This window comes from Cherax quadricarinatus, chromosome 65 (assembly GCF_038502225.1).
Source record: "Cherax quadricarinatus isolate ZL_2023a chromosome 65, ASM3850222v1, whole genome shotgun sequence".
Lineage (NCBI taxonomy): Eukaryota > Metazoa > Arthropoda > Malacostraca > Decapoda > Parastacidae > Cherax > Cherax quadricarinatus.
In genome coordinates, this window is record NC_091356.1 from 21,501,101 (window position 1) to 21,522,743 (window position 21,643).

At 41.9% G+C, this 21,643-nt stretch overlaps 2 pseudogenes; both read right to left on the minus strand.

Annotated features, from left to right (window-relative positions):
* Positions 1–16,547: 16,547 nt before the first annotated feature.
* On the minus strand, positions 16,548–16,719 carry LOC128700618 (U2 spliceosomal RNA; annotated as a pseudogene).
* Positions 16,720–21,267: 4,548 nt separating this feature from the next.
* LOC128700620 (U2 spliceosomal RNA) lies at positions 21,268–21,443 on the minus strand (annotated as a pseudogene).
* Positions 21,444–21,643: the final 200 nt, after the last annotated feature.

A 21,643-nucleotide genomic window follows, 5' to 3' on the forward strand; every position in this document is an offset into this window, starting at 1 on the left:
GGTACCTCCCTATATATATATATATATATATATATATATATATATATATATATATATATATATATATATATATATATATATATATATATATATATATATATATATATATATACAGTGGACCCTCGACTAACGCTATTAATCCGTTCCTGAGAGCTCATCGTTAGTCAAAATAATCGTTAGTCAAGTTAATTTTTCCCATAAGAAATAATGGAAATCAAATTAATCCGTGCAAGACACCCAAAAGTATTGAAAAAAAAATTAACACATGAAATATTAATTTTAATACACACAAACTGAAGAAGACATGCACAGTTACATGACACTTACCTTTATTGAAGATCTGGTGATGATTGATGGGAAGGCAAGAGGGGAGTGTGTAGATGGTCTTAGTGTTTAGAAGGGGAATCCCCTTCCATAAGGACTTGAGGTGGCAAGTCCTTTTTCGGGGTTACTTCCCTTCTTCTTTTAATGCCACTAGGACCAGCTTGAGAGTCACTGGACCTCTGTCGCACAACATATCTGCCCATAGAGGCCTGTACCTCCCGTTCCTTTATGACATTCCTAAAGTGTTTCACAACATTGTCAGTGTCACCATTAAACACTTGTTCAGGTTTCAGTCCTTCACTGTCTATGTACTCCTTGAATTCCTGCACATATTTTTCAGCTGCTTTTTGGTCCAAACTGGCAGCCTCACCATGCCTTATCACACTATGTATGCCACTACGATTCTTAAATCTCTCAAACCAACCTTTTCTGGCCTTAAATTCACTCACATCACCACTAGTTTCTGGCATTTTTCTAATTAAATCGTCGTGCAACTTCCTAGCCTTTTCACATATGATCGCTTGAGAGATGCTATCTCCTGCTATCTGTTTTTCGTTTATCCATACCAATAACAGTCTCTCAACATCTTCTATCACTTGCGATCTCAGTTTCGAAAACATAGTTGCACCTTTGGCAAGAACAGCTTCCTTGATTGCCGTTTTCTTAGCCACAATAGTAGCGATGGTTGATTGGGATTTTGTGTACAGCCTGGCCAGCTCGGAGACATGCACTCCACTTTCATACTTAGCAATGATCTCTTTCTTCATATCCATAGTAATTCTCACCCTTTTTGCTGAGGGTTGGCACTAGAAGCTTTCTTGGGGCCCATGGTGACTTATTTTGCAGGTGCAATCACTAAAAAGGCTGTGATAATATGAAATGTTCCGATTGTATGCTTGAAAGCGACCGCGGTGGCTGGCTGGCTTGTAAACACTGGCCAGAAGTGGACGCGTCTCAGACGGAACGAATAGTGTTGGTCGAGTTTTTTAGCGATAATCGAGGCAAAATTTTTGCGATAAAATGTATCGCTAGTCAGATTTATCGTTAATCGATGCCATTGCTGGTCGAGGGTCCACTGTATATATATATATATATATATATATATATATATATATATATATATATATATATATATATATATATATATATATATATATATATATATATACACAAAACAACCACTGTTAACGAATAGAGAAATTCCAAGCGCTTTCGTGACTACTCACATTATCAAGGAACAATGAAAGTAATGCATCAAAGGAAGGCATATAAAGGGTCTAGCCCACGCCTCACTATCACATCCCACAACAAAGCAACACCTGACGAGCGACTCATAAGAAAGGGAACACTGCAGCAGGCCCGCTGGCCCAACTAAACAGGTCCTTCACACAACCCACCAACAAACTATTCTACCCAAGAATTAAGAATTTTAAAATTTATTATTTGTCCAATGTATTATTAAATTCTTCCCAATTTCTATTAATTATAAACCAAAGGAAATATTCATATTATTGTCAAAACTGCTTTTTATGAAACAAGATTCAATTATATTCCTGTCGACCATGGACTTTCTTGATACAACTTTCTCAACTTTTTGAAAATCAATTGGATGGTTAAAATCTCTCACATGAATAAATAGAGCATTGGAATCATGTCCAATTCTAATGCTATATTTATGTTGTTTTAATCTTAGTTCGAGATTTTTACCAGTTTGACCGTAATAAACTTTATCGCAAATTTTACAAGGAATCTTATAGACATATCCGTCAGCATTTTGGGGGGAATTCTTTATCAAAAGTTTTTTTTTACTGTATCAAAATTTTTAAATACAACTTTGATATTAAAAGTCTTAAGAAGAGAAGGCATATCAACCAAGTTTTCATGGTAAGGGAGAACCAACATATTTTTAGTCGAATAAGGCTGGTTGTCCCTTTTTGGATTGTAAAAAGTATTTCTAGCAATTTTAAAAGATTTATCAATTACATTTCTTGGGTATTTCAAATCATTACCTATTTCATAAATTTTGAATATTTCCTCATCTATGAACTCTGGACTACAAATATGTAAAGCTCTCAAAAACATTGATGAGAAAACAGACAGTTTAACTCTATCTTGATGTGAAGAATAATAGTGGACATAGGAACAGTTATTTGTTGGTTTACTGTAAATTTTAAATTTGAATTCATTATTACCCTTAATAATTAAAACATCTAGAAAAGGTAATGAGTTATTTTCTTCAAACTCAACAGTAAAGTTTATAGAATGGGCTAAGCTATTTAATTTGCCAAGGAAATGGTGTATATCTACATTCTTGGGCATAAGACACAAAATATCAACATATCTGAGCCATTTAGCTCTATTAGGGAGGATTGTGTTAAGCAACCTTATTTCAAAAAAATTCATGTATAGGTTACTAAGAACAGGTGAAAGAGGATTTCCCATTGCCATACCAAACTTCTGAGTGTAAAACTTATCATTAAATACAAATTTTGCATCAACAATGCAAAGTTTAATAAGTTTAATGATAGTAGGAACTGGCAATGGTGAAGCGTCGTGAATTTTCGATCTTCCCACACGGAAGGCTAAAACAACACAGGATAGATCCCCCGGCTACCCTCAGATTGTTATTGATTAAATACCACTAGTTCGTGGTTACAATAATGTGTACTGTTTGTGGAGGCTAGTACACCAAAAAGGGAGAAGAATGAAATTACATCTGAGGCAACCACACCATCGTATGTCCTCGCAACATGAAGCAAGCCTAGTTCACTAGGCTCATGTTGTTTGAAAGATTGCAATGTCCAGTGGTTTAAGGCGTCGTGAATTTTCACTCTTCCTATAAGGAGAGCTAAAAAAATGGGTTCGATCCCCCGGCTAACCTCAGTGTGTTATTGATTAAATACCACTTGTTTGTGGTTACAATTACATATATATATATATATATATATATATATATATATATATATATATATATATATATATATATATATATATATATATATATATATATATATATATATATGTCGTGCCGAATAGGCAGAACTTGCGATCTTGGCTTAAATAGCAACGTTCATCTTGCCATACAGGACAAGTAAAAAATTTGTGTATGCAATAATTTCGCCAAAATCATTCTGAACCTAACGAAACAAATATATTTCACTGTGTTTGTTTAGTATTAAATTTTTGTAAACAAATCTAAAATGTATTTAGTTGGGTTAGACTAAAATAAATTGCTCTTGTTATAATAAGGTTAGGTAAGTTTTCTAAGATTCTTTTGGTGCAAAATAAAATTTTTTTACATTAACATTAATGAAAAAAAAATATCTTTTAACGTATAAGAGAAAATTTCAGAAAGGACTTAATTTTATATGAGTTCTTGCTAATTGACCAGTTTTACATATTCGGCACGACATATATATATATATATATATATATATATATATATATATATATATATATATATATATATATATATATATATATATATATATATATATATATATATTCACGTATCTTTTTCAGTTACAAGTATGATAATTAGTATATTAATTAGTGTTATGAATGCTATGCACATGACCATCAGTCCGGCTGGAAATCGGAAATTTAATGCGAGTTTGTAACTATTTTTTTTCCTGCAGTCACGTAATATTTTATTAATGTCATGCAAATTTCCTTCAAAATATTTTCCTTTTAAAGTTAATCCTGCTAATTTGCAGTTTTTTAATTCATGTGAAGCGCAAAACCATTGTACGTTAATGAACTTGAGATATTTGTGAGGCTCGATCCATCGTCCACCTAGTGCAGGATACCACAGTTATTCGCATATACATATCACCTCTATATTTTCTTTTGTAAGGAACTGTATAAAAACATTGCTGGTGTTAGTAATAAATAGGCGATTATGATCTGTTCAATACCTTAAAGATGATTTAATTCTTTTAAGTAAAGACAAGAATTCCTTCAACAATTATAGCTGAGCGTGTACCAGCGAGATACGTAACAATGGTACATTGAGCATATTGGCTGGAGTCAGTGAGCAAATCGAGTCATTGCCTATACCATCATCGCCCTATTGGGAAATTAGACAATGCGTGCTCAACAAGGCAATATACTAGCCGTGTCCATTTTCAGATAAATTGGCTGCAAATGCTTTAAGTTCGAATAGTTTCTGAAGTAAATTTTACTGAGATTGTTGTACAAGCAAAAGTTAAATTATAGTGACCAATACCCGATTCAAAGTCTTGGAAGTATCGTGATAAAGTCCCAGAATTAACTTGCCAAAATATTGAGTATACACTCTGATACAAGAACTTAAGAATTATCTCACGTCTGTAAGCGAGCAAACTCCTCACATCTAGGAGTGAACTTACACCTCACGTATAGTAGTGAACATTCGGTACACTTCACGTCTGTTAGTGAACGTATATTCATGTCTATTAGTGACCTTATTATTGTAGTGAATATACCTCTCACACCTAGTAGTGAACATACACCTTAAGTTTAGTACAGTACAGAACATACACCTGAAGTCTAGTACAGTACTGAACATACACCTGAAGTCTAGTACAGTACTGAACATACACCTGAAGTCTAGTATAGTATAGATCATACACCTGAAGTCTAGTACAGTACAGAACATACACCTGAAGTCTAGTACAGTACAGAACATACACCTGAAGTCTAGTACAGTACTGAACATACACCTGAAGTCTAGTATAGTATAGATCATACACCTGAAGTCTAGTACAGTACAGAACATACACCTGAAGTCTAGTATAGTATAGATCATACACCTGAAGTCTAGTATAGTATAGATCATACACCTGAAGTCTAGTACAGTACAGAACATACACCTGAAGTCTAGTATAGTATAGATCATACACCTGAAGTCTAGTACAGTACAGAACATACACCTGAAGTCTAGTATAGTATAGATCATACACCTGAAGTCTAGTATAGTATAGATCATACACCTGAAGTCTAGTATAGTATAGATCATACACCTGAAGTCTAGTACAGTACAGAACATACACCTGAAGTCTAGTATAGTATAGATCATACACCTGAAGTCTAGTATAGTATAGATCATACACCTGAAGTCTAGTACAGTATAGATCATACACCTGAAGTCTAGTACAGTACAGAACATACACCTGAAGTCTAGTACAGTACAGAACATACACCTGAAGTCTAGTACAGTACTGAACATACACCTGAAGCCTAGTACAGTACAGAACATGGTATGAACCTTAGTAATAAATACCGACAAGTTGGTTTAGAAAAACACGTGAGCAAACACTAGGACATATTTATTAGAAAACGTTTCTGTCCTGGGACCCTTATAAGGGAAGTGATCAAGATCCCAGAACCGAAAGGTTTTCTAATGAAAACGTCCTAGTGTTTGCCTACGTGTTTTTCTAAGCCAGTACAGAACATACACCTCAAGTTCAACAGTGAATGTATTCCTTGTATCTAGTAAATTCTTCGAATCTAGTGGTAAACATACGCCTCACTTCTAGTAGTGAACATAATCACGTCAAGTGTTCAATACACTCCTTACGTACTGAAGCAAAAATACTCATGTCAAGTACTGAATATACAGATTAAAATAGTGAACATTCACCTCACATCTAGTACAGAATACATTCCTCACATTGAGTCGTAAATTTACTCCCACACATACATTTTGTTAGCGAACATGCACCTTGGGTCTAGTATATAGCATTCACGTCACGTCTAGAAGCAAGGCTAGTATTCACTGTTAGTGGATAAAGTCACAAATGCAGTGTAATTCGAGGCTTTATGGACTACGTTCCGAGCATATAGGACTTTGTTACACTGCAAAATGATCGGTTTGTGACGTGATAATAGCTAGTGGATGGGGTGCAATGTTGTCAATAAATGATGGTATTATACTGCATTTGTGTGGAGAAAATTCTCCAGTACAAAGGGGAGTATCTCTCAGCCCCCCGTGAGCCCTATGAGGGACTTAGCCCTTCTGCAAGGGGCTAGTGGACTCTTCCTTCCTCGCAGTTTTATGTGGAACATAGCGTCACGAGGGACGCCTTCCTCTCCTTGCTAGACTTCCTCATCAACTACACAACGAGGTTATATGAGAGTAATTACTCTTTTCTCCACAGCAGGAAAATTATGTTGGGACCATTATGAATTCTAGTCTATAGATAACAAGAAACCTACCCTCTTGTATTGAATACTGTTGCAATGTGTAGCGAGAAAGAGATATAAAGCTGAACTCACCGATTCTTTTGTGGGTACGATGAACTGGTGGGTGCTTGGGCAGGGCGACATGTTAAGTTGAAATCAGACAAGAGAGCGTGAACACGTCATAAATTTCCCACTGAGAACAAACAAAATAATGACTTTGTGTGGTAAACTCTGAAACACTCTCAATTTCCACTAGGAAAACTAGATAGAGTGTAAAAATTCGTGTCGTGTTGTGCAATCTGGTGTTATGAACAAAGGTATAAAACATCACCCTATCGTGTAAAGACTGACCAAAGTGACTCCCTATCAAAGAGTGAGGACATAACTACTCATCTGTAGCAGCCTACTCAAGACAACATTACCGGGGTCACACGTCCTCTACAGCAAACTAGGGGAAATTGGGTCAGTTACAATACCCAGGCAAGTCCAGCCATTACCCACACCTAAATACGTTAGCTGCTGCTAATAGGTAGGCGTAAGATTTGACTGGAATTACCAATAGATCCTGTGACGTGTGGGTGATTCACCCAAAACCAAGTGAATATCACTATGCATTTCAGATGATAGTGAAATACTGAGATATACGCTCCTTTGGGGCAAATTGTATAACAAACGTGTTAATCAACAGCACTGTGAACTCTGGGTTGGCACCCCGAAGGGATTTCCAGGGAAGGGCTGCTGGAAATCGTGTTGTTAAAAGAAGTAACGCTTGTCTTATGTTTGTTTCATGCAGGAAAGTGTACTTACTTAACCATTTCTCCAGTATTTTATACCATTTCTCTCCATTCACTTCTAGATGTGAATGTACACCTTACGGCTAGTAGTTAACGTACGCCTCATGTCTGGTAGTAAACTTATACTTCACAAGTCTAGTAGGAAACATTATCCTTGTGTATGTTTTACTATAAATATTACATATAATTTTTCTTCTTCTCATTTTTAGTAAATGTGTAGAGGAGAAGGGGTTACTAGCTCACTGCTCCCGGCATTTTGGTCGCCTCATACAACACGCATGGCTTACGAAGGAAAGATTCTTTTCCACTTTCCCATGGACAATAGAGAGAAAAAGAGAAACAAGAACAAGAGCTATTAAGAAAAAGAGGAAAAGCCCTAGATGTGTGTATGTATATGCATGTGCTTGCCTGTGTAGTGTGACCTAAGTGTAAGTAGAAGTAGCAAGATATACCTGTTATCCAGCGTGTTTATGAGACAGAAAAACAACACCAGCAATCCTACCATCATGTAAAACAGTTACAGGTTTCTGTTTCAGTCACCCGGCAGGACGGTAGTACCTCCCTGGGTGGTTGCAGTCTACCAACCTACAGTTGGTAGACAGTTTTATAACTGTAGTGTAAAGCACCCCTCTGGTAAGACACTTATGGAGTGAATGATGAAAGTTTTTCTTTTCGGGCCACCCTGTCTTGGTGGGAATCGGCCGATGTGTTGATAAAAAATAAATTACATATAGAAAGGAGAACGCTTGCTGTAAAATATATCAGCTCTTATCTCGCATCCAGCAGTGAACACTGGCATCTCATCAAGCACTGCTTGAGTGTAAAAAATTAAAGTTTCGGATAACTGTTGATTTCCCAGTATAATGAATATTATGGATAACCACCAGATAATTCCAAATTTACAACTCTCAATAGTGAACGTAATCCATTCGAGGCAGTTCTATCTAGGTTACAATAAGGTAATTGTACACTTGATTGGCATAAGTTAGCTGGTACTAGGATAGAATAAGGGAACGCTGCAATTAGGTTAGAAAGAAATAACTTGAATTAAGTTAGAAAATAAGCAACTTATATAAAACTAAGGGAACTGAAGCTAAGTTAGAAAAAAATACAGCTAGGTACCATACGATAGTTGCACCTAGGTTTGACAAGAGTAGCTGAATTTAGGTTAAAATAAGGCAGTTAGAGTAATACTAGAATGTAATAGTTACAAGTAGTTTAGCATAAGGGAACCAGAAGTTATAACAGTATAAGGTCGCTTTAGCTTTGATAGAAAAGTATAACTGTAGTTAGGTTACAAACAATTAACTACATCTGGGATAGAATAAGATGTAACTACACTAGGTTAGCATAAGTTAGGTACAGCTAAGTTAGAATAAGTTATCTAGCTTGGAATATAGCAAGTATACTTATGTTAGGATGAGGTAAATTTAACTTTTTTTTTATATAGTTTATTTAAAATACAGTATACATTATACATTGAAGCAAACATATGTCACTAAACCAATCGACATGGAACAACAAATTAAAGTACAACATACTTATACACAATCCAAAAAAGAAAAAGGAACACTTCACACAGTTGTACCAACAACATATCCAGAGAATCTACTTCAGCACACTTATACATCTTATGCCAAGTTTTATATACAAAACAATTCTTAAAGGTAAAAACCTCACCACATACCATTAAAACCTATACACCCCCCCACCAAAGGTACATTTATTAAGTCGTACATATGTGCTCTGGAAGTAAAAAGGCCCCCCCCCACATCAAATACCAACAAAACATTGACATACTATAAGAGCGCAGGATACTACTTGCTCTAAGTAACAATTATGAAAACTTTGCCTAGCATACAAGGATAATATACTCTATATCTCAACACGGGTGCAATCCTGCCAAGACTTCTTCATACACTATATACCCTATAGCAGTATTAAAACATGATATACACCGCTACTTGAACTCATATGTATACCTGATCCAACAAAGTCTATCTAAAATTATGTATTTACACAAAATCAATATACATTTTTATATTACCTTACATATACTCTTACATGTGACTTTAAACATTAAAATATCAAAGGGAAACCAACAGCGTGTACTTAAAATATATAACACTACCCTACACATACAGTGTCACGCGACATGTACTATATAATCTTAACCAGGCCTCTGAAACATTATATGTTAGGCCTTATGTGCCAAAATGCAACCTCACATAATATTAAATACTGTACCACGTTGCTCATTATAGCTATTTACACTTCCGAGCCTTCCGATATACAGGTACTGTGCTTACAGAATGCTTCCTACAAGAAGGGAAACCCCGGACTTTGTATCACATAATATTCTTAACAGTCATATGGCATACCTTAGTAACACCACGTAGTATGTGCTTTCTATAACATCTTTGAAGACGCTCTCACAATAACGAACAGTCATTCTCACACACACAAATGCTGTAAGATTCTACCCTTCCATTCACCTTATATTCACACAATGATGTAGTGCTCCAATACACTACGTACATGTACTATCCAAAACCTTCACAACATAAAGGGAACACATGTGTAATACCACCACACACACACCACACTCGCTACACAGGAAAAGCTTAAATGTATTAGGACAAATCCAAACATACACCCTAAAAGCCATCCACACATCCTCACTCAAGAAACTAGCCCGCCGTTACAAGGGATTCAAAGACTAACCCAAAAGGGTTAGTCTTTGAATCCCTTTTGAATACAGAAGTAAGATTAGGGACAAGATTGGCCCACTTAAGAGTAACTCTGGTCAGATCACTGACAGTGATAAGGATATGTGTGAAATTCTAAATACCTACTTCCTCTCAGTTTTCACCCAGGAAAATACTAGCGATATTCCTGAAATAATAGATTACGTAGAACAGGATGATAATAAACTATGCACGATTGCGGTAACTAGTGACATGGTCCTCAGACAAATAGAGAAACTAAAACCTAACAAATCCCCAGGTCCTGATGAACTGTTTGCAAGGGTGTTAAAGGAATGTAAAGATGAACTTAGCATACCTTTGGCTAATCTTTTTAACATGTCACTACAAACTGGCATAGTGCCTGATAAGTGGAAAATGGCAAATGTAATACCTATTTACAAGGCAGGTGACAGGTCCTTGGCTTCGAACTATAGACCAATAAGCCTTACCTCCATAGTGCGAAAATTTATGGAATCAATAATTGCCGAAGCAATTCGTAGCCATCATGACAGGCACAGATTGATTAATGATTCTCGACACGGTTTTACAAAGGGGCATTCCTGTCTTACGAATTTACTAACTTTTTTCACTAAGGTTTTTGAGGAGGTAGATCATGGTAATGAATATGATATTGTGTATATGGACTTCAGTAAGACTTTCGATGGAGTTCCACACCAGAGGCTATTGAGGAAACTTAGGGCACACGGAATAGGAGGAGAATTTTTTTCCTGCTGACAAATAGACAGCAGAGAGTTTGCATAAATGAGGAGAAATCAGAATGGGGGCACGTCACAAGCGGTGTTCCTCAGGGGTCAGTGTTGGGCCCATTGTTGTTCACAATTTACATAAACGACATAGATGAGGGAATAAATAGTGACATAAGCAAATTTGCTGATGACACCAAAATAGGCCGTCCAATTCATTCTAATGAGGACATTAGAGCACTCCAGGATGATTTGAATAGACTGGCGCAATGGTCGTAGAAGTGGCAGATGCAATTTAATATTTACAAATGCAAAGTTCTAAATGTTGGACAGTTAATTAACCATGCCACATATAAACTAAATAATGTAGATCTTAATACTACCGATTGCGAAAAGGATTTAGGAGTTCTGGTTAGCAGTAACCTAAAACCAAGACAACAGTGCATTAGTGTTCGCAATAAAGCTAACAGAATTCTTGGCTTCATATCTAGAAGTATAAATAATAGAAGTCCTCAGGTTGTTCTTCAACTCCATATAAACTTGTTTAGGCCTCATTTAGACTATGCTGCTCAGTTTTGGTCACCGTATTACAGAATGGATATAAATGCTCTGGAAAACGTACAGAGGAGGATGACAAAGATGATCCCATGTATCAGAAATCTTCCCTATGAGGATAGACTGAGGGCCCTGAATCTGCACTCTCTCGAAAGGTGTAGAATTAGGGGTATATGATCGAGGTGTATAAGTGGAAAACAGGAATAAATAAAGGGGATGTAAATAGTGTGCTGAAAATTTCCAGCCAAGACAGGGCTCACAGCAATGGTTTAAAGTTGGAAAAAATCGGATTCAGTAAGGATATAGGAAAGCACTGGTTTGGTAATAGAGTTGTGGATGAGTGGAAGAAGCTCCCGAGTACAGTTATTGAGGCTAAAACGTTGTGTAGTTTTAAAAATAGGTTAGATAAATACATGAGTGGGTGTGGGTGGGTGTGAGTTAGACCTGACTAGCTTGTGCTGCTGGGTCTGGAACAGTGCTCCGTCCTTGAGTTGTGATGACCAGACTGGGTGGGTCATTGGGATAATCCGGAGGGTGGGTCATTGGTCTAATCTGGTAGGGGGACATGGACCTGCTCTGCATGGGTCAGTAGGCCTGTTGCAGTGTTCCTTCTTTCTTATGTTCTTATGTTCTTTCTTTACACTTAAATCCCATAAATCCTTCAACCTAAAACTCCGGTATCCCTCAGTAAACGCTGTCTCCCACCTTCCCCCATAAAGATCCCTATTGTGACACTTAGTTCTATAAATGGCGGCCACTAACATCTTTATTCTTTCTACCACACCCACCTCCCTCATAGCCCAAGATGTATAAATAAAGTCAGTGGCCACTTACGCAACCACATTCACCACGATCTGACTCATCCCACCTATATCTAAACTTAACACCCTTAACACCTGTAACCCTTCCCCACCCACTAACCTAACTACCCTACTTAACCATACCCTCACAGCTTCTAAACAATTACAAAAATACACCGCATGAAAAATAGTCTCCAAACATCCACATGCTTTGCACTCCCCACCCTCCCTTAGTCTCGTATTAAATAACACAACACCAGATGGCAAGATTCCATGTAAAAACCTAAACATTACCTCTCTTACACCTGGTTTAACACACAATTGCCGTAAGCATTTCCAGATATTCCCCCACGCATACATTGGGTATACCCCCTCAACTGCCGCCACCACAGACCCACTCCCCGCCCTCTCAAGAACCCTCAATTTGAGGCAAGCGGGATCCCTCACCGTCATTAAAACCCGCAACATGGTCTCACCAATCATTAAGTCCCTACCCCCACCATCGTTGCATATCCATACGCAGTCTTTCTAGCCCCCCTCTCCTCGCCCCCCCTCCCTCAAAAAGCCGCATTTTAGATACACACTCATCATATGCTTTTCTAAAGGTATAAGTCCCAGCCCCCCCTGGCTAACGGGAAGCATCACCACCCCTCTACTGAGCCAGTTACAACCCAATCCCCATATAAATCTGAAAATCCCGTGTTGCAATTATTGCACCTCTCGCCGCCTCAATGGGTATATTGCCACCACATGCCATAGCTTGCTATACAACAGGACGTTCGTCACAATAACCCTCTGATACAACGTAAGCTGCGCCATCCTCAAACCTCCCAATCTTTTCAAAACCCCATCCGTGGTGCGCATCGAATTTACCTCTTGTGCGACCCTATCATTCCTGGCGTACACTATCCCACAAATCAATAGCTGATCCACCACACTCCAGCCGCCCTCAACAGTCCCACCTCTATTTACGCTATTGCCTAAGTCCATATACATAGACTTTGCCACATTAATTTCCATCCCAGTAGCCTCGCCAAACACATCTACCACCTTTCCAACCTTGTGTAAATCCCTTTCATCCCTCACCAAAACAGTCGTATCATCCACATAACCTACAATACCCGCCCCACCCTCTCGTTCAGTACTAACCCCTCCACTTGCAATACTCCACCTAACTGCTCTATAAAAGTGATCCTGGAGGCAAGCAAACAATATTTGCGACAGAGGGCATCCCTGTCGCAAACCCCTTCCCATCTGAATGTTAACACCTAGCCTTCCATTAATCTGTACCCTCATAGTTGCTCCTTGATACAATGTTTTCGCCCAAGATATAATTTCTCTCCCGAATCCCTGCCAACACATGAACCTCCATAATGCATCCCTCTCTACGCTATCGTAAGTCGCTCTCCAATCCAATGCCAAAACACCCCCACCCCCAAACTCCCCCCTCTTCTTTATAAAACTTTTAATAACTCCATGCCCTTCATACATTGACCTACCTGGTACCCCATATTGTCCTCTGTCAATTATTTTACCTATCACCTTTTTTATTCTATTCCCTAATATCCTTGCAAATAACTTATAATCGCCACACATAAGTGATATTGCTCGGTAATCCTCTACCGTAGTCTGTCCACCTTTCAGAACTAATACCACGACAGCACTCCTTTGCTGCTCACCCATTTCCCCATCATCCTTCATTACATTGAATAACCTAACTAAAAACTCTCTCAATACTTCCCAATTCCTAACGTAAAAATCATAAGGTAACCCATCTACACCCGGCGCCTTACCTAAACTTGCACCAGACAGAGCGTGCAAAATTTCACTTTCTGTGATCGGCATTTCTTATGTTACCCTATCTGTACCATCAATCTCACATTGCACAAAACCTCCCATTTCCTTTAAAGCTGCATTTCGAATATCTACGTTTTGTGTATATGACCTAAACCATGCATCGAGATATCCACTCATACCCTCAGTCATCACTAATACCTGCCCCTCCCTATACCCTTCCATCCCCACATGAACAGCTAATCCCATCATCTCCATCGCCACTCTTTTCTTACGCTGTCACCTCAGCACGCATGCCGAAGGCCTATCACCCCATAACACCTCTTCCAGCCTACCCAAAACTCGCGCGCCATCAAATCTTTCATTTTGCAAATCCCTAATACGCTCCTTTAATCCCTCAATATCGTCGACTGGATAACTAGCACTCTCACGCTCGTAGCAAGCTCTCAACTGCCCCTCAGGATAAGATTGGTACTCATACTTCAGCCTGGTATATTCCCTCCCACTACGAATATAAAATTCCCTAATATGAGATTTCGCCACAGAGTCCCACCAACTAACCAGATCACTATTCCCAAGCGCCTTTGCCACCAACTCCTCCCACAATTGAACAAATGACTGTTGAGGCTCTTCTTCCTGCAGCAACTTTACATTCAACTTCCAATACCCCTTGCACCTTCTTGGCAACCCCTCCCAATCTATATCCACCAACACACCCCTGTGATCAGAAAATACCACGTTCATTACCCTCACACCACACTATGTGTTACTACTGTCCTGGGCACGTACAATCGATTGAGCCTAGCTGCATACCCATGCTCAATAAATGTGTGCTCCACCGCCCCGCCTCCCTTAACATCGATCAATCCTACCCCGGATAACTATTCTCCCAATATCCTCAAACAATGCCCTGCCCCCCTCGGTTCAACATCCTTACTCCTTATCACACAGTTCCAATCACGTCCTATCACAGTGACCCCCGGCAATCCACGCAAACAATATACCAGAACGTCCCTCATGAATTTATTTTTTACCCATACATCTCCCTCTGCCGGTCCATACACACACACCAACATCATCTGTACCTGACCCCATAACCCATCCATACAAATCACCCTCCCCTTCCCCCTCCCAATGCCTGACAACAAACGGGCTAGTTTCTTTCACCAAAATGGCCCCACCTCCTTTCAATCTGACTGCATGCTCAACATACACATTATATCCATCCACCTTCAACTCATAACCCGGTCTATATTTGTACTCCTGCAAGAACACTACATCAACATCATGACGCACCAAATATTCCCTAAACCACTCATACTTTCTCTGCGTCCTCAAGCCATTGATGTTCAATGTCAGGCACTTAAAACCGACAAAGGGGGTTTTCCTCTTGACAATACCGACTTATCATCTGATCGTTTCGTTGCACCCTTTTCCCTCCCCCCCCTGTTCTGGGCACACTTACCCATCCCCTGCCCCTGAGTGCCACTTGAACCTCTCCGCATGGCATCTGCCCATGTTTTCTTCAGAGTCTGTTGTGCGGGCGTAAGCACGTCATCGGAATCAGAAAGCACTGCCGCACACTTTCGCGTTGTACCCTCGACCTGCATCAAGTCATCCAGCACAGTGCCATGATGAACCTCCACCTCCACAGTTCTCACCAACAGGGTATCCTTATCACACACTTCAGGCCGAGCTGGCATCTCCACGCCCTCCCCAACCGCAGACCCAAGATCCAGGTCTGTACCAACATCCTGGCAAGGATGCTCATTGCCCAAAATGTTCCCAAACGTCGACACTATCGACGTTTCCGCATCGCTGCCATTCATTTCCGCGATGACCTCATCCAGCACTTGTACAACATCCAGGGAAGTGATGTCATCCCCCCGCATAGCCCTTGCAGTCTCCTTTTCTTCGGCCCTCTCAACCTCCTCACTCCATGTCAAACTCTGCTGAGGCAGTGTCGAATACGGCTGATCTAGATCCTCTCTCCTTTCCTCCACATCACGTCGTTACTGCTGGTCCTTATCACCACGACGTCTATCACATTGCGCAGCCAGGTGATCATACGACCCGCACAAATGACAAGTGCTTCACTGCCCAGTGTATGTCACAAATACCTGAGTTCTGAAATCTTCCATCACCACGTACAATGGAATAGGATGTCTGAGCGTCATCTTGACAGAGTAAGTACCCTCAGGTATCCCCATATACAGGCCGACTGACCACCTTTCTGCAGTGACCATATGTATTGTGCCATATTTACACATAGCGAACCGGATGTCAGATGCATCCGCCTCGAATGGCACATTCCTGATCTTAACCCATGTGTAATAGCTTGATACATCATGCATCCTCACCATCACAGCATGATTAACTGGTATGGCCACTTCCTGAAACTTAATCACCACTGCCCCATGCACATACGCCAAGCTGAATTTTACAAAAAATCCTCTTCGTACCTTTCAGTGCAAGTCCACAAATCTCCTCGTTGGCTATTCCGTAGGTATCTCTGATTATTGCAGGCAGAACTAACTCCATTGATGGCCCCGTTACAGCACCACTGGTTAATTCAATGCAGACAGTATTGATACGACGCCGGCTAGCCTGCACCATGTTGTGAAAATAATACTGCCACCAGACAACTCCAGGGAGCAGCAGCAGCACACGTCCTCTCCACTCAAGGGTTGAGAGATGAATATGAAGGTGGAGCAAGCCCCTAGCACTTCGCCACGATCCAAAAATCAGTTTAATATCGAGTATCCCACATGGGGATCGTATTAGATATTAAGCTGATAAGAACAGATTTTATTTTCGAAAAATGCTACAATGGGTTTTACATCATGTTCAGAATGATAATTTATTTGATACAATGCAAAGCAGAACTCAGTTGTGATGTCTGCACTATCAATTTCTAATCTAATATGGCCTAAACATCAAGTTACAAGCTTCTTGATGTTAAAAATTTTACAATGTTGTTAATACTGCCTAGTACCTGTTATATGTTCAGTGTATATCATCCTTGACCATTTTATGACGTCGCTCACACACAGCCTCCGGAAGAGTTTTTGATACTTTCGTGAGGCCAGACGTTTCATTAGTCTTTCATTCGCTGGGTAGTAGCTCCCTAGGGAACCGACAATGAAGGCTTCAACTGTTCCCCGGTGGTAGTTCTGCCGTAATTCCGCTGCAAGTTGGGCATACTTTTCTTCCTTCCTCAGTCTTGCTTCGGTGAATGCCTCTAGTCCATTCTCGAAGGGGCATGTAACATCTATCAACAGTGCATCACCATCCTTTGTGATGATTAGGTCTGGTCGTCCTGTGTCTTGTGCATCTGCAACACGCTGATTCTCGGAGATGAGTCTCCACCCTCGTCCCTGGGCTGCCTTCTTGATCCTTGCCACTAATGCATTGTGTCGCAGGGTCATGGTGGCCGAGTGTCTCCAGCAGTGGTTAAGGACATGTAGTAGTGTCTCTAGTTGTGTAGGGCATCTTCGGCATCGTCGGTCACCGCCCCTGTCATAGTGACGTGCGCCATTCAATGGTAGCATGTTTAGTCTTGCTCGGTGTATGAATCTCCAGTCGGCGAAGGTTGTGTATGTTCCCTCTCTCATGAAGTGTGATGATGCTCGTTCCTGTGCAACTACTTTCATCACTTTCCCTTGGTCTGGTTTTGCTTGCAGGGTGATATCCCTGGAGCTTCGGTGGTGATTTCTGATGGTGCGGGCGACTATCCACCGGTGTCTTTGTCCTAGTGAAGAATCGCCACATGATAGCCCCAGTGTTCTGCTGTCGCTGTTGTACGACCATGTCACACCCATCCTTCCAGAGGCATCCCTTGCCCTGGACCACAGTGTTTGGTGTCCCCTTGCTCGTCCCATCTCCTGCTTTGACAAGAAGGCACACACATCCTCCATGTTGGGGTCTTGTTGGGTTCGTAGTGATGCAACTTGCTGGCAGTCACTCCGGGCAATGTCTCTGGTGTCTAGGTCCAGTGAGGTGAGTAGTTTGAAGGCCGTATCCACCAGGAATATGTCGGAGTCTTCTGCTGCAGAGGGAATGCCACAGGCCCCAGCTGGGCTGCTTCCATATATGTATTCATTAGACACACGAGGCTGAAGGTACAGGGTCTTTTTAATCAGAGGTCGCAATGCACAGTCAAGACGTGTCCAATCGGTTTTCCTCAATTGCCATGTTCGCATGGAAAACACAGTGAATGGTAGAACAAATGTCTTCAGGGCGTCCAATCGCTGCCAGGGTGCGAGTTTGCTTTCGAGTATGCTCCTCCCTAGGGTGATGTAGTCTTCTATGATGGCTATATCTGGTAGTAGCTGAAGCCCAACAGGGCGCCCTAGGAATTTTATGTACTGTCCATCTTCAATGGACAAAATCTGTGTGTCTTCTACAAGGAATGGAGTTCGTCTCATCCCTCGTGGGCTGGCTCCGGACATGTGCAGGGAGGTGCATTTGGCAGGGTTGATGGTTAGCCGAAGCTCCCGACATGCTTGTGTTGCGACGTTGATGAGCTCCTGCAGTTGTTCTGGTGTCTGTGCTAATAGAGTGATGTCATCGGCATATGCGAGGCACGGGTGCTTCAGCTGGGGGTTTGTAGTCATGCCAGCTGTTATGATCCTTCGCAGGATTGCCTCTATACCAATGTTGAATAGTAGCCCACTAATGGGGCATCCTTGTCGAACTCCCCGTTGAGTTGGGATATCAGCAGTCTCTCCTTCATTGGTCATGATTCGGGTGGAGTTACCTTGTATTATCCCACTGATTATCCTCCTGAACTCCTCCCCGACACCCATACGGTCCAGAGACAGTTCTATTAGTTCAGTCGGAATAGAACCAAAGGCGTTGTGAATGTCTAGTGTGGCTATACAGATGTCCGTGTTGCCACTGCGGGCCTCATCAAGGTAGTGTTGAAGAATGCAGTTATGTTCTACTACCCCGTCACTGGGCATAAAGCCTTTCTGTGCTGGGCACAGTACGTCATTGTCAGTAACCCACTGTCTGAGGCGGGCAGCTAAACATCCCGTGTAGAGTTTGTAGATAGTTCTGCACAGTGCGACTGGTCTCCAGTTGGTTATCTCCTGTAGGTCGCCACTCTTGGGAATCAGTATAGTGCGTGAGGATTTCCAGTCTTCTGGGATGCGGCCCTCACGTAGACAAATGTTAAAGATTGCTGTAATAACCCGACCACCTGGGTCTGCAAGTCGCCAGTTCCTGTAGGTAATGCGGTCATCACCTGGGGCAGTATTTTCAGCCTTAGCGAGCCTTGATGTTACTTCCTTCTCTGTAAAAGGGTTGAGTTGAAGGGGTGGTCTTTCTTCGGTTGGGATAGGAATTGCCTCCACCAGTGCTGGGTCTTCTAGGGGGTCAACATACTTTCCCTGGATCTGACGGAAGTGTGCCTCTATCCTTTCCTTAGGTAAGCTGCAACGACTGCCCTCACCCGTAGTTATTAACTGCACAGCTCTTCTTCTATTAATCTTGTATAAGCGCTGTATGGCTTTGCAGTCGTTAACATCAATCGTTCCCCGGCGGGTAGGGGAGTTATTTCGTTGAGTTGGTATGGAGTTAGCCTGCTGAATTTCCTCAGTCACCTCCCGTGTTAGCTCGACAAACTTGTCCCAGTCAGGGTTGTGTAGAACATCAAGCAGGGGACCTAGGAAGGGCTCGAGGATCCAATCCTCCACAGCGTCGTCGTGGTCGGCGTTTCCCTGGCTTGTATCCTGATGGTCCCCTCCTGGCAGCTGGGAGTGGTCAATGGGCCTTGACAGCGTCGCTGGGGTAATGGTCTCATCTGTAAAAGAATGGGAGGGAGGTGGCGGCTGGACCTGCAATGAGAGAGGTAAGGGTGAATGTACAGGAGGAGTAGAGGGTGTGGGTCGGGGTGAGAAGGAGGAATGAAGAGAGTTGTGAGGAATGGGGTAAGGACTAGAGAGGACGGTGGTGGGGAGCCAGGCCTTAGTGGGAAATCTGCCTGGGTCCCAAAGGTATGTGGGAAGGGGGGGGGAGGGGGTAGAAGGTATGGGGGAAAGGGCTAAGGAAGATGGTGGACTGCCGTGTTGCTGGGGATGTTCTGTCTGCTGAGTTTGTTGTTCAGGGGAATCCACCTGTGGTGGAGGGGGCTGCAGCTGTGGTGTTCTTGGCCGAGGATGCTCCACCGGTGGAGGAGGTGGAAGTCTTCGAAGGCGAAGTCCAAGCTGCTGGGCCTCTCTGGCAGTTTGTCGGCGGTGTGCGGCCTTATGGTTCTTCAGCCCAATTTTGGATGGGAATGCCTCATGGCAGCCTTCGTTTTCGAACCTAAACCGCAGGCGTTGTTGGTGCCGTAGTTCAGGGGGTTCCATTCTCAGTTGTCTATTCCTGGGACATCTATGTAAGGTTGGACGACTGCCGAGGACGATGTTGCATCCTGCACAAGTATATGAGTGGGAGAGAATGATCACCTCATGTGTGGCAAGGTGTCGCTCAAGCGACTGTCGAAGGTTGGTCCACAAGGTGCTAGCGCTCGACCAAAGGCAGTTTTCAGTGCACCTGAAGGACTTAGGGGGCGGGAAGCGGATGATCAGGCGGTTACTATCTCGTTGGGGTTGGATATCCTCGTCCTCTGGCCGGTGGGGGGTGTCCATGGCAGCGTCATCATTCTCGGGAATGTCAACGGCAGCACCATCATCACCATGCTCTGCTTGCCGAAGGGGTATGTCGGCGTCAGCGGCCCCGCAGTTCGCTGCTGGTCGATTGGGGACATCCGTAGCATCAGTACTGCCATTCTCGGGAGACAGGAGCCAATTCTGCAAAAGAGAACCATAAAATTCAATTGGTTGTCCTTCGCTGTCGGTGGAAGCCTCACTGCTTGGGCCAGCGCTGTCAGTGGAAGCCTCACTGCTTGGGTCGTCCTCCCCACTGTCCTCTGGTCCTCGTCCATCACCACTGGTCAGGGCCTCGTTGCAGGAACCGTCCTCAGGTCGCCGTCCTCGTCCATCACCACTGGTCAGGGCCTCGTTGCAGGAACCGTCCTCAGGTCGCCGTCCTCGTCCATCACCACTGGTCAGGGCCTCGTTGCAGGAACCGTCCTCAGATCGCCGCTCATCTATCTGAAACCAGAAGTCGTGGTCATCCTCCGTGTCATCGTCTGCACCACCCAACTCCATAACTGGACTGTGGTGTGTTAACTTCTCGTTCAGGTGGTGAATCTGTTAGCTGCTATTAAGCTGATAAGAAGAGATTTTATTTCCGAAAAATGCTACAATGGGTTTTACATCATGTTCAGAATGATAATTTATTGATACAATGCAAAGCAGAACTCAGTTGTGATGTCTGCACTATCAAATTTCTAATCTAATATTGCCTAAACATCAAGTTACAAGCTTCTTGATGTTAAAAATTTTACAATGTTGTTAATACTGCCTAGCACCTGTTATATGTTCAGTGTATATCATCCTTGACCATTTTATGACATCGCTCACACACAGCCTCCGGAAGAGTTTTTGATACTTTCGTGAGGCCAGACGCAGATACTACACTTTGATCTTAGCCAAAAGGCCGAGAAGCGATGTAAATTTAACTAGGTGGGCATAAATTAGCTGCTAGGTTAGAATAATGTAGTAGCAGCCTTGGTTAAAGTAGGTAGGTGCAGATAAGGTAGCATATGGTAGCTGCAGATAGGTTAAAATACGATTACTGTTCCTCGAAACCATGTTGAGCTCGTTAGAAAAGCCATCCTCTGAAAGGTAATTTTTCTTCCATTTTAAGTC